The sequence below is a fragment of the Mirounga angustirostris genome, unplaced genomic scaffold, assembly GCF_029215605.1.
Source record: "Mirounga angustirostris isolate CCGP_5_RB_7025 unplaced genomic scaffold, mMirAng1.0.hap1 SCAF_6, whole genome shotgun sequence".
Classification (NCBI taxonomy): domain Eukaryota; kingdom Metazoa; phylum Chordata; class Mammalia; order Carnivora; family Phocidae; genus Mirounga; species Mirounga angustirostris.
In genome coordinates, this window is record NW_026991714.1 from 107,876,499 (window position 1) to 107,889,494 (window position 12,996).

Genomic DNA, 12,996 nt, shown 5'->3' on the forward strand with positions numbered 1-12,996 from the left:
TCACAGTAAATAGTAGGTGTGCAAATGGGTATTATTTTCTTAAATTTTCTTAAACTCTCAAGCCTGGGAACAGCATGAGGACCAAATATAGAAAACAGTGGCAACACAATCTCTCTTCACTTTAAAATGTCAGGTCTTAATACGACACAAAATACGTACTGAAAGCTCAGTACTGACCATGCCTTAGTATTGCAACCACAACACAGCCCCGAGCATGGAGTTGTGTTCAAAGCAGGTGCTCATATGGGTTTGCGCCTGAACCCCAGACCAAAAATACAAGCGGGTTTGTGGTTTTTCACTTGTTCATGCAAAATAGAAAAATTGAGGACAACATAGGAAATATTTTGTAAAGTTAAATTTATTCATTTAGAGGACTTTTCTTTATTGGGGCCCTATATTCCTCTTCCTTGTTTTGATATTAAAATAAGAATATAGATCTTAAAATTTGTATTTGATTATTTTATAAAAGGATGGGTGATTCCCATTTAAAAGCTCCAGGAACACTTTGGGAAAACTGAAGTGCAGATCAGATCATATTTTTTAAACTAATTAATTAATTAATTATCTTTGTGAGGAGAGAAAAGGCACTTGTGCACAGGTGGGAGGGCAGGGAAGAGCAGAGGGAGAGAGAATCTTAAGCAGACTCCATGCTCAGCTCAGAGGCGACACAGGACTCGATCTCACGACCCTGAGATCATGACCTGAACCAAAATCAAGAGTCTAATGCTTAACCCACTGAACCACCCAGGCGCCCCAAGATCAGATCATATTTTAATGGGTTTCTTGGAAGTATTAAAAGTTGGGAACTTCATGTTGTCTTCTAAATTGAGAGTGTGGGGTGGGTTTGCTTATAGGCCCGTGAAATCCGAAATCCAGGAACCACTGGGCTAAATAAATGAGTGGAGAATGGAAATCCAGGTGGTCTCCGACTTCTGCGGCAATGTGAGCTGGGGGCCTGCATTAGGCAGCCTTGATTGAGGAGATGGTCAACTGGGAAGGGCCCCGGGTCAGCTTGCTGGCTCTTGGGCTGTGGAATGGGCTGGATGTGTGCGGGCCTGGAATGAGCCTTGTTGTCTTTTCCTCTCTTCGAGCTGTCCTCCAGGAGGTCCTGTGCCTGTACTCCTCCTCAAGAAGGAAGGGCGGAAAGAGCTTTTGTTATACTAAGATGGGTAGAGCTGAGCATCCAGTAAGTGACAAAAGAGGAGATATAAAGGGGAGTGATTTGAGGCCAGAACCCCAAGAAGTCCCAGGCTGGGTGGGCTAAGGAGATCTGGGAAGCCTTCCTGGGGGAGGAGGAGTCTGTTTAAGCCAGTGTGTAGGCCAGAGTTGGGGGAGGCATAGAAGTGCCAAAGGTGCATGATGTCTGCAGGGACCATGGAGGGAAGAGTCCAGTCAGGCCTGATGGTAGTTAGGGTGATCTTTCTATATGTAAGCAGGTGTTAAACACGGGAAAAGGGGTTCCCTGTTGATTAATTTGGGGAATGCTACATTTAACAAGTCACGCAGCCTTCTTTACCACAGGGCTTTTAACGTGGTGGTATGACCTGAGAATCTTTAGGAAGCAAGTATTCCGTGTTCCCCCAGTTATGGACCCTTTACTCAGAAACTGCTCCAGAAAGTAGGCAGAAGAGCGTGAAGAAGCTCGCCTGGCTAAGACCATGGCAAGCGTGATGGACGTTCTCAGGCTCTCAGGCTTCCCTGTGTAGGAGAGGAATGTGGGCTGAGTACTAACCACGCAGATTCCCGGGCCCATCGCCCGATAAGAGCTCTGGAGCAGGGCCCAGGAATCCATGCGCCTAACAAGCTGGTGCCCAGGCAAGGGTTCCAGCGGCCACACTTTGAGAACCGGCAGTGCAGGTAAGACAGTATCAGTGATCCGAAGGCCTGGAAACTACAGTTCAGACAGCGGTCACCGATCCGAGCCTCTGCCGGGGTAAGGGGCTGAGAGCTGAGAGCTTCTCATCAGCTCCTCCTCCCTCTGCTGTAAGGGTGGGGGTGGGGAGAGCGGAGCTGCCCGTGCAGCCCCGGGAGGACCCAGCAAAGCCACTCGTCTTCCCCCTGGTGTCTGAAATCAGGTACTGCAGGTCAGGGCTCGCAGACCCAGAGAGCAGGCCGGCCAGCAGCTGCCCCTGGAAAAGTAAGGGGACAAGGCTCAGGTCAAACCTTGCTTCTTCCAGGAAGCCTCTCCTAACTTCCTCACCCTCTCGATGCTCCTGCAGTGCTCATTTCTGAAACATACCACCTCACTTTGCTACACCTCCTGATGTCTCTAAAACAGTCATTTTTGAGCTTATGCAAACACTGATAGCATTATCTCATTAAGTGGGGAGCCTTAGGGATACTGTCGACAGCTGAAGGTCTATGGATATTAATTAGAGTTACAAAGATAGCAACCAAGGAGCAAATGCCAGGGATATAACTGAAGGGAGAAGGGGGAGGGGAGACAGAGAAATTTCCCCTCCAACGTGACCCAACTTCAATAAAGTAGATAATCTAGAGACAGCAGAAAGGCTACCCACTGTCAGGCTCATCTATATGACATTGTGGAAAAGGGAAAGTCATGGAGACATAAATTAGCTCAGTGGTTATCAGAAAAGATTTGGGGATGAGCTGAAGACAGTAGTTGTTTTGCAATCAGGCTTGGAAGCGGGAGGAGGCGGAACCACACGGCAGAGCAGGGGTGGGTTAGAGAAGGTCCCAGAGCACACCCTACCTCCAGAGACCACGTGGCAGTAGTGGGGAAAGATCAGCCTGCTCAGCCAGCACACAGAACCCTCCCCACCCTGCCTTGGCCACTGACTAATGTCTTAAGGACGTGAGAGGCCCAGAAAATACGCTGCCAAGGATTCCATGAACGGCGGGTCACAGGATCTGGGGTAGAAAACGAGATCAACAGTAAGAGCGACTGACTTGATTAGAGCTCCCCATGTGCCAGGTACGGTGTGCTGTGGGCGTTATAGACATTATCCCATTTAATTCTCACAACAATCTCAGGGAGCTGTTACTACCCCATGTAACAGAGGAGGGGACCGGAGCCCAGAGATGTTAGGTAATCTGTACAAAGTAACACAGCTGGTAAGAGAGGATGGGATTTGAACACAGGCAGGCACCTCTGGCTTCAGAGCCCTTGGCCTTAACCAGCACTGCTCTCTATTGCCACACAGGCCATCTCCCACCGTCCCAGTGACAGTGGAGTCTCTTCCCCCACCTTCCTACAATGCACCCATCCTGCCTTGGTCTGCGCACCTCTGTTGGCGGGTACTCACTATTTTCCCAGGAAGGTCGTGCTTAAATGAACTTGAAGTTGACTTGTGAACACAGGCACCCACACTCACTTAGCCCTCTGGGCCCTGAGTTAGCCGTCAGGGCCGCCCACCAAACATTGCCACCTGCTCTCGGCACTGGGGAGGATTGTGCTTCCTGGCCTCCGGGAGTTAGGTGTCCCACGTGCCTTCCTCTGGCCAAGGAAATGGGGACAGACCCTTCATAGGCCAGTGTGCAGTTCACCTCCTTCTTATACTGCAGTGTTTGGGGTGCTCACGTCTGGGGGAAACCCCACTCGGCTTGGATCCCTGAGTGACTAGGACGAGCAGAGCCCCCACCTGATCTGTGCTGTGCTGTGAGCAAGAAGTAAGCCTTGGCTGGGTAAGCGGCTGAGATTTGGGGATTGTACATTACCGCAGCAACACCTAGCCTCGCCTGGCTGCACAGGCCACAGAGCAAGTCAGCCTGTTCAGGGCCAGCAACAATCCAGCCTCCCCCAAATCTCTAAGCTACATAACCCCAGTTTTTCCAGCTGAGCCTCCCATGACTTGGTTAGCTGGCTTCTTCCCTGCTCTTCTCTTCTGGATACACTGCAATGTGACAACTAGACACAACACTTGGCAAAGCCTGTTGCCTCTTCCCTCCTCCTCAGTGCCCTACCCTAGGGATGCAGCCCGTGTTTCACTAGGCCTTCACCAGGAAGGCAAGGCCAGCTCCGCCCCTGGATTCCATTCTGACTTGCCTGGCCCTAATGCTTAGGGGTCTGGATAAAGAGAGGGCTCAGGATTTAGAATTAAACTGACCTGGATTTTTAATCTTGGCTCTGCTACTAACTTAACTGGGTCACTGTGGGCAAGTTACTTAACCTCTCTGAGCCTTTTTCTCAAATGAAGAACAGATATAATAAGACCAACACTGAGATAGTTGTCAGTATCAGGTAAAGTACCCAGCCCCTCCCTGGGGTCCGGTGGCTCCGTGCAGATGCTATTTCCCTTCCTTTCCCCCACTCCATCTCCTTTAGACTCCCAAGATGGGGAAAGGGGAAGGCATTTCTGGAATAAAGCTCCGGGTGACTCCTGTACCATGGCTGTGCCCTAAGCCAAGTCTCAGCCCAGTTGTGGGGGGGGGGGGCCCTCCTGCCCTCCCTTGCAGGTCGCAGCTGTCTCCCCCCCCCACCCCCCATTCCAGGGGGCTGCCCCATGGGGCTGGGGAAGAGGGAAGTGGACTCCAGGCTGCAGATGTTCAGTGCTCAGAGACGGCTGCTGAGCTAATCCCAGGGCTGTTGGCAAGGCTGGGCCAGAGCCTCAGAAGTAGGCTTCCAAGAGGCCCTCTCCTGCCTGCCGGCTGCCTGTGGCTCAGCTCGAATTTCCGAGGCCCCCAGCTCAGGAACAGCTGCGGGGCTGCCCCTCCCCCGCATCGCTCTCCTCCCTTCCCCCCACATGAGTCAAAAGGACAGTGTTGCTGCGCTAGCTGGGGGTCTGGACGGGACCCAGACGTCTCCCAGCCACTCAAACCAATTCTCTGAAGCCTCAAGGAGCTCAGGGCCACGGGGTTTCTTGGGCTTTTCAACTTGGAGACACGTTTCCTGCTGCTCTTCTCTTGGCGGAAAACCCCCGGTCGGTCCGGCTTTGCTGCTTGCATTTTTGCGCCCCCCGCCCGGCTGGCGGTGCTTTTCGGGATACCCTCTATCCAGTGCGGTGGGGTGGAACTGGACCTGGGGTGGGGTTCAGCAGCAATCCCACCTACAAGCCTCCCCAGCCTCCGCCTCCCCCCAGGTCTCCACCCGCCTCTTCTAACTGCCTCCGTTCCCATGTCACCAGCATCACCACCCCCCGCAGAGGGGTGTGCGTGTGTGTGTGTGTGTGTGTGTGTGTGCACGTGCCTGTGGGTGTGTGCTCACTACCATTTTCTGAATGCTTGTTACAGGAAAAGCTTGTGTTATTTTATCCTCAGCTCTCTTGCTTCTTCTCTTTGACAAACACGGAAATAGACAGGGTGAGAATCTTGTTCACAGAGATAGGAAATGACAAAGCCAGGATGTGACCCAGTTTTGATGCTCTGATGACTTCTGCACCCATGTCCTTTCTCCAGCCAACCATGGAGCTTGGGAAGGACCAGTCATCTGCCCGGGAGCATGTGGGGCAGCTACGTGATTTACCCCCACTCGGATACGGAGCCCCACCTGAGCCATGGACGTATGTGCTCCTTTAGCTGAACACGTTTCAAGAGTGACACTGAGGAGAGCCTGATTTAGCTGGGCGGGGGGGGGGGGGGGAGATCCCCACCATCCCAGTGTGCTGGGATGAAGCGTGTTGATGGGATGGCAGAATCTGTCACCCTCGGCTGGGTCCCCAGGCTCTGTCACAGGACTGCTCCTTTTCGGGTTGGGAGTGTTCCGGGTGAACATAAGGGTACTTTTCATGAATGACCTTAAAATACAAGCCAGCGTCCACCGAAGAAACCAGGTTTGAGCCAAGGCAGGGAGAATACCTGCCCTCCTGGGTTTGTTGAAGGATCACGTGGAAGGGTCCACCAGGTGTCTCCTAAGATGTTCCCAAGGGTAATTTTGACATTACACAGTCTCTGCCTATGATTACAAACTAAGCCCAAGCACGAACAGTTGTCCCTTACTCATGGGGAACTTGCTTCTAATGGTGAGATTCCAGGACGGGAGAGAAGTCTGGGGAGAGCCTGGAGACCTGGGGCTTCCAGGGACCTTGGTCTCACTTCGAGGTCCCTGGAGTTCCCTGTTGCTCCTCCCCATCAAGATTTTCAGTGTGGGGCAATGCAGGAGTGTTGGACAGAGAATGGGATCTGGGCTCCAAAGTGGCTCTTCAAGGGGACCCAGGGCATGTCACTTATGCTCCATGTGGCCCCCGCTTTTCCCATCTGTCAGATGAGGCTGTTGGACAAATAATCCTACTGAGACTCTGGGGGCCCCTGGGGACCCCATCTGGAATGGGGAGGGCTCCAAACCCTGGCCCAGGGGGCAGCACCAACTCTAAGACTTGCTGTATCTTGCCTGAGGCCCCTGGAAGCCTCTGCCCAATACCGGTGGTTGCCTCTGGTTCAGGGCTGACTTCTGGATCTGCTTCCAGAAGACAGTATCATCACCTCATTTTCCAGCCCATCCCCTTTCCAATACCTCCATCCCCCTTCTGTCCCTCTGTTGTGAAGCTCCCATGTTCTGGTACTGTCCTGCCCAGGCCTGCCCTTCTGCAGAGCCTCAGGCTCAAGTCCTTGCCGGACTCCCCCATAACCAACTAGGTGCCCCCATTCCCTGAAGAATTGCCCCTTGCCCTTTTCCTCTGTTTCAAAAGTCTACATTTTGGCTTGCAATAGTCACAGGCCCAATTTCCTTTCACCTCAACTTTCTGAGCCTTAGCTTTGACATTTTGAAAGAGGGGCTACAATAATAACAGTAATTCCAGCAGTCACCATGTGTTGGGTGCTTATAATGAGCCAGGCTAAAACTCAAGTCCTTACATACAACTCAACACCAAAAAACCCCCAAAAATCTGATGAAAAAATGAGCAGAGGACCTGCATAGACATTTCTCCAAGGAAGACATCCAGATGGCCAACAGACACATGAAAGGATGCTCAACATCACTCATCATCAGGGAAATGCAAATCAAAACCACCATGAGATGTCACCTCACACCTGTCAGAATGGCTAGAACCAAAACGACAAGCAGTAACAAGTGTTGGTGAGCATGTGGAAAAAAAGGAACCCTCTTGCACTGTTGGTGGGAATGCACACTGGTGCAGCCACTCCGGAAAACAGTGTGGAGGGTCCTCCAAAAATCAGAAATAAAAAAATTAAAAATAGAAATGCTATATGACCCACTACTGGGGATTGACCCAACGAATATAAAAATACTCATTTAAAAAAATACATGCTCCCCTACATTTTTTTGCAGTATTATTTACAAGCGCCAAGATATGGAAGCAACCCAAGTATCCATCCATAGGAGGATGGACAAAGAAGATGTGGTATATATATACAATGGAATATTACTCAGCCATAAACAATAATGAAATCTTGCCACTTGCAACAACATGGATGGATCTAGAGGGTATTAGGTTAAGTGAAGAAAGTCAGAGAGCGCCCAGCATTGGAAGCCAAAAGTCCTGTTGTCATCACTCAACCCTTGGGGTGAGCATAGCCCCAACCAGAGTTGTCCCCAAAAAGTGCCATGGGGACGGTGAGTGCAAGCGAGCCTGACAGGCACCATCCTGCCCAGACAGCATTATGACAGCCCCCAAGGCTTGCTGGGACAGCAGCTGGGCAGAGGGTCCTGAAGAGCCTGGTTTGCTTTGGCCTTTATTCAGATCCCGTGGCCCATGGCTGAGGGAGAAGAGGATGGGAGGAGAAGGGAAGGTGTGAAGGAGGGAAAGGAGGAGAGAATGAGCTCCCGCAGAAGCCTCTGAAGCTTCTGGCCGGTGAGTGGAGTACCTGGTGTACAAAGCCTCATTGTGCCTGAGTCTCACCGGAGGCCTCCTGAACACCATCAACTGGACAGGGCTTGGGCTGTCCAGGTGGGGAAACTGAGTCCCAGAAAGCAGCAGTGGCTTGCCCAATCGGTAGCCAAACCAGGGATCAAACCTGGATCTTCTGATTCCCAGCATGGGCTTGCTCTGCCTTCTAGACATTAGTGCGGGGCCTGGGTGCGGGCTTGCAGGGGCTGTCCTGCCTCTCCCGTGGGCCCATTCCCCAGCCGGGCAAGGAAACGAGCGGGTCAGTCTCCTTGCATCCAGTGGGCAGGGAACGGAAGAGCCAGTGCTGGAGCTGGGGCCCTGGTTCCAGCTGCCCCCCACGGCTCCCGCAAGCCTCTTCTGCCCTTGCACCTTCCCTCTCCCTCTGCAAAATGGAAAACTTTAGTTCCCTGGCAGGTGGTTGCAGGGCCAGGTGGGACCATACCTGGGAAAGGCAGTTGCAGGCTGTAAAGCCCTAACCCGAGGGAAGATGAGCTCATGGACTCCTCTGGCGCATCGCGGCCCCCGGGGAAGGCAAGGTCGGGCTGTCCTGTCCTGCTAGAGGAGGGACTGGACCCAAGTGTGTATTTACCTCACCCTGCTCTGGGGTCGGCTTCAGGCTCCGTTGGCCAGGAACACAGCTGAACCAAAGCCTGGCCCTCAGCCCTGGGAAAGAACTACACACAATGACAATGTGCTTTCATCTGCCCACCTCCCCAGACATGGGCTAAATTAAGTGCATCCCAGGCAGCAGATCCGTCCCTATAAACTGCACACACTCTTCCTCCCGCCCCCTCCTACCCGCAGCTAGAGTTGACGGCCGCCCCAACCGCAGCCCCAGGGGCTGCCCTCTGGCCCCTGGCTGTCCCTGGTGGGTGAGTGAGTGGGGGCACAGCATAGGGAGGGGAGCTGCCCCCATATACCCTCACCACAGGCCGAAGCCCAGTAGGGGCAAAGTAGCCCCTCCCCACCTCCCGCCTTCCCCTCTTGCTTCTACATATACTTTTCCAGCCCCTTCTAAATGTTGCGCCCTCTTGTCCAGGCTTGTGAAAGATAAAAACGGATCCCTGCCCTCACAGACCTTACATTCCCACGAGGGGCACAAAGAGGGGACCTCCTGGTAAATTGAGCAGTGTTCCAAGGTGGCGAGTGCTACTCTGAAAACGGAGAAGGAAGAGACCCCTGTGAAGGGGTCACGCGTGCCAGTGAGGTAAGGGGGACGAGGGGGCATTGCAGTGTGAAAGAGGGAGGTCTGGACAGGCTTCCCAGGGAGGATGGCGGCCCAAGCCACCGGACCTCCCCCCGCCAAAGGATTTAAGGTTTTAGATTGCTGGCATCTGGCATTAGTTTTGCCTTTTTTCAGGGGTGGGAGGACCTAGAGTGGTTGACAGGGCTATTCTGGGTCAGGCTCGGGGACAGCTTCTCTGTGTCCTGGGCAGGGGGGAGGCTCTTCTGGGGGTGGAAGTCCCTCCTGGAGCTCAGAGCAGCTGGTATGCCTCGGGGAGACCTGCGGTGGGGATCGGGCCAGAGTGAAATCCCCATCCGTGCCAAGCATTTGGGCCTTATTTACACTGGGCCTTATTTAAAACAAAAGAGGGCGCCTGGGTGGCTCAGTCGTTAAGCGTTTGCCTTCGGCTCAGGTCATGATCCCAAGGTCCTGGGATCGAGCCCCGCATCGGGCTCCCTGCTCGGCGGGAAGCCTGCTTCTCCCTCTCCCACTCCCCCTGCTTGTGTTCCTGTTCTTGCTATGTCTCTCTCTGTCAAATAAATAAATAAAATCTTTAAAAAATAAAAAAGAAAAAAAAAAGAAACCCCAGTCGACACACTGCAACAGGCCTTGGCGGGGCATGACATGTGTGCGACTAGAGGCCGGGGTGTTTGTCCCAGACCCGCATACACACACACACACACACCCCACACCGCACACACTCACACATACTGCTCATCACACATCCACCCACGTGATGAGAACATACCCACCACACACACACACACACCTACTACATCACCAGACTCAGAAGGACCCACCACCCAGACGATCGTCACATGGCAGAGACCCACACCCCATATGCACACACACAATGTATGACAGAGCCGGCTCACATGGGCATGCGTACACACACACATGTCCGCACACACATTGTATATCCTCCCACTACCCCATACGCACACACCACACACCCCCACACTTTGTCGCACGTTAGGAGCGCGCCTACCTAAAGCGTCTACACAAGCTCTCTCTGTCTCTTACATAGTTGAGTGAGTTCTGACTTCCTGACCCAGTCCATCTGACAACCACTTTACGATTTATTTAGTTATTTATTTATTTGAGAAAGAAGGAGAGCGAGTGAGGGGAGGGGCAGAGAGGAGAATCTCAAGCAGACTGAGCGGGGAGCCCGTCGATGCAACTTGGGGCCCAATCTCAAGACCCTGAGATCATGACCTAAGCGGAAACCAAGAGTCGGGCGCTTCACCGACTGAGCCACCCAGGCGCCCCCTTTCTGACAACCACTTTTATCTCTGTTCCAAGGCAGCTCGGACTGGAGTGAGAAGGTCAGAATTTTCTATGTGTCGCTTCATAAAATGCCCACTAAGGAAGGGACTTTTTCTTTCATCACGCAGAGCTCTCTGGGACAAGGGGAAGATCCTCGGGCATACATATCAGAAACCAGCTTTTACTCCTAGCCTGTTGGCTACCGGCTCATGTATGTCACTGGGCAAAGATACTTTACTCCTCTAAACCTTAGTTTCTTCATCCGCAAAATGGGAATGAAAACTGCGTTTTCCGAACTTCTCAGCTGGAGTGAAACTCCATGCGAAACGGCTTTGCAGCTTGAAGCAATGGCAATACGAAACGGGAATTTGGGTGAATTGTATAGGCTTTGTTGCCTAACCAGGCAGGAAGCTCGGGTGGGTGGGTGGACGGCATGTCTTCTTGTCCTTGGTCTCCCCTGTGGCTTCCAGAAGGAGGCTTAGTGGAGTCACATGGAAATCGAGATGGGATCTCTTCTCATCCCAGGACCCAGCAGGAAGTGCTTCTTGCCAGAAACCATTCTCCCATGGGCTGTCCAGGGCTGAGAAGTTGGGGATGGGGAGGACAGCAGGGCAGGGCAGAGAGCCTAGCTGGGGAGGAGAGACAGCATCACCAGGCCTAGTCTGCCTACCCTGCTCAGGGCTGACACCAGCCCACTCTGCAGAAAACACTGGAAGGATGCCTCTGCTGCAAGAGAGCTTCTCTGTGCGAGGTTATAGTTGCTCTGAGCAGTCGCAGGGCTGGGGGTCCTGGGTAAGAAGGTGACTAGGCCCCTGGGGCACACTGTAAAAACACGCAGTCAGCTCTTAAAGCTTCCTGGAAAATGGGGACTCTGTCCTTCTCAAAATCCACAAAAGGTTGTAATAGTTTGGGTGGGGGCCCCAGGTTGGCAGCTCTGAGTCACTGCTACTTTGACAATCCTAATGGCACCGTCGGGAGCTGGGGCAGCAACCCTTGTCTGGGGACTAGGCTCACTCATTCTAGTTTTCCTGCCCTGTTGGGGTTCTGCCCTCATCTTCTGAGGTGTTTGCATTCCAGCCCAGAAGATTGTGGGGTAGCCTGTAGTCTCTGCCCCAAAGGGCAGGGAAAGGAGCCCTTCTTCTGGTCATCCTCTGTTTGTCACCCCTCCCCGCACTTTCTTCCCCTTTCTGCTTTGCACTCGGGGAGGCTCACCCCTGTAGACCAAGTCCTCCTGGCTCCTCTGCCTCTGGTTAATGATCAGGTTGACCAAAGGGAGGCGCAGGGGGCTTCTGGAGGGCAGGGGAACGAGTCCCATGGTTATTCCTCCCTGGCTCCCCTCCCTCCTTATCAGCATGTCTCCATCACCAGGTGTGACTTCCATGATGACAGTTCCCTCAGGAGACCCCTCTTCCGTGGCCCCGGCTCTCAAGGGGTCCAGAACACAGTTTCCTCTTCCAATCCCAGCAGCCTGGGGTGGTACAGCCTTCCCACTGGGGCTAGTCTCTGGAGCCTCTCCGTTTCCTGCCTGTTCCCCTCACCTGCCCATATCTCTGTCAGTAATCTATTATAGTATCATCACGGGGGTCACCTGAGGCAACTCTGTTTCCTGTGGAGACCCTAACCCATACAGTCCTTAAGCGAGAGTGATGTATAAACATCTGGCCCAGATGGAATATTCTTGACTCTTGGTGTCTAAGCTTTGGGTCATCATCAACAACCCTTCTCCCTCTTCTCTCCTTGCAGATACTGCTTCTCCTACTGTATTTCTTTCTAGATGTGCCAGTGTTCCCCCCCGCCAAACATTGGTCTGAATATCTTCCATTAAATAAAAAATGACTATAGGGTCACCTGGGTGGCGCAGTCAGTTGAGCATCCAACTCTTGGTTTCGGCTCAGGTCATGAGATCCAGCCCTCCATTGGGCTCCACACTCAGCAAGGAGTCTCCTTGAGATTCTCTCTCCCTCTCCCTTTGCCCCTCCCATTCATGCATCTCTCTCTCTCTCTCAACTTAATAAATACATCTTTTTTAAAAATGACTATCTCAGGGCGCCTGGGTGGCTCAGTCGTCGCGCATCTGCCATTGGCTCAGGTCATGATCCCAGGGTCCTGGGATCGAGTCCCTCATCGGGCTCCCTGCTCCATGGGAAACCTGCTTCTCCCTCTCCCACTCCCCCTGCTTGTGTTCCTGCTCTCGCTGTGTCTCTCTCTGTCAAATAAATAAATAAAACCTTTTTCTAAAAAATAAATAAATAAATAATAAAAAATGACTATCTCAGTGCCTGAATGAATTGGCTGAGAACCCGAGGGGATGAGACTGCCTCTCTCAGGTTCAATCAAAAACTTGGGGACCCCAGAGTCAGTTGTCAACATCCCTCTTTATGCAGGAATCATGTGAGCTAGCAGATGGCCAGCCAAGTTCTGCTTGTGTACTTCCAGAGATGGGGAGCTCAGTACTTCTTGAAGTAATCCATCCTATTTACAAGTGGCTTGCTCTAATAAGAAGCTAGAATCAAAATCTGTCTCCCTCTAATTTCCACCCACAGGACACCGTTGTGACCTTCACACAAGTCTGCTCCTTCTTCCACACAGTAGCCCTTCAAAGACTTCAGTAGCTGTGTCCTCCTGAATCTTCTTTTTTCCAGGCACTTTGTGTCTAAGACATCCTCCATGTGGACCCTGATGCTGTGTACCAGCACAGTTCACACGGTTTTTGTTCATTAAGTCCCACACCTGACCAGTGAAGGCTGCCCCTTCCCCTGT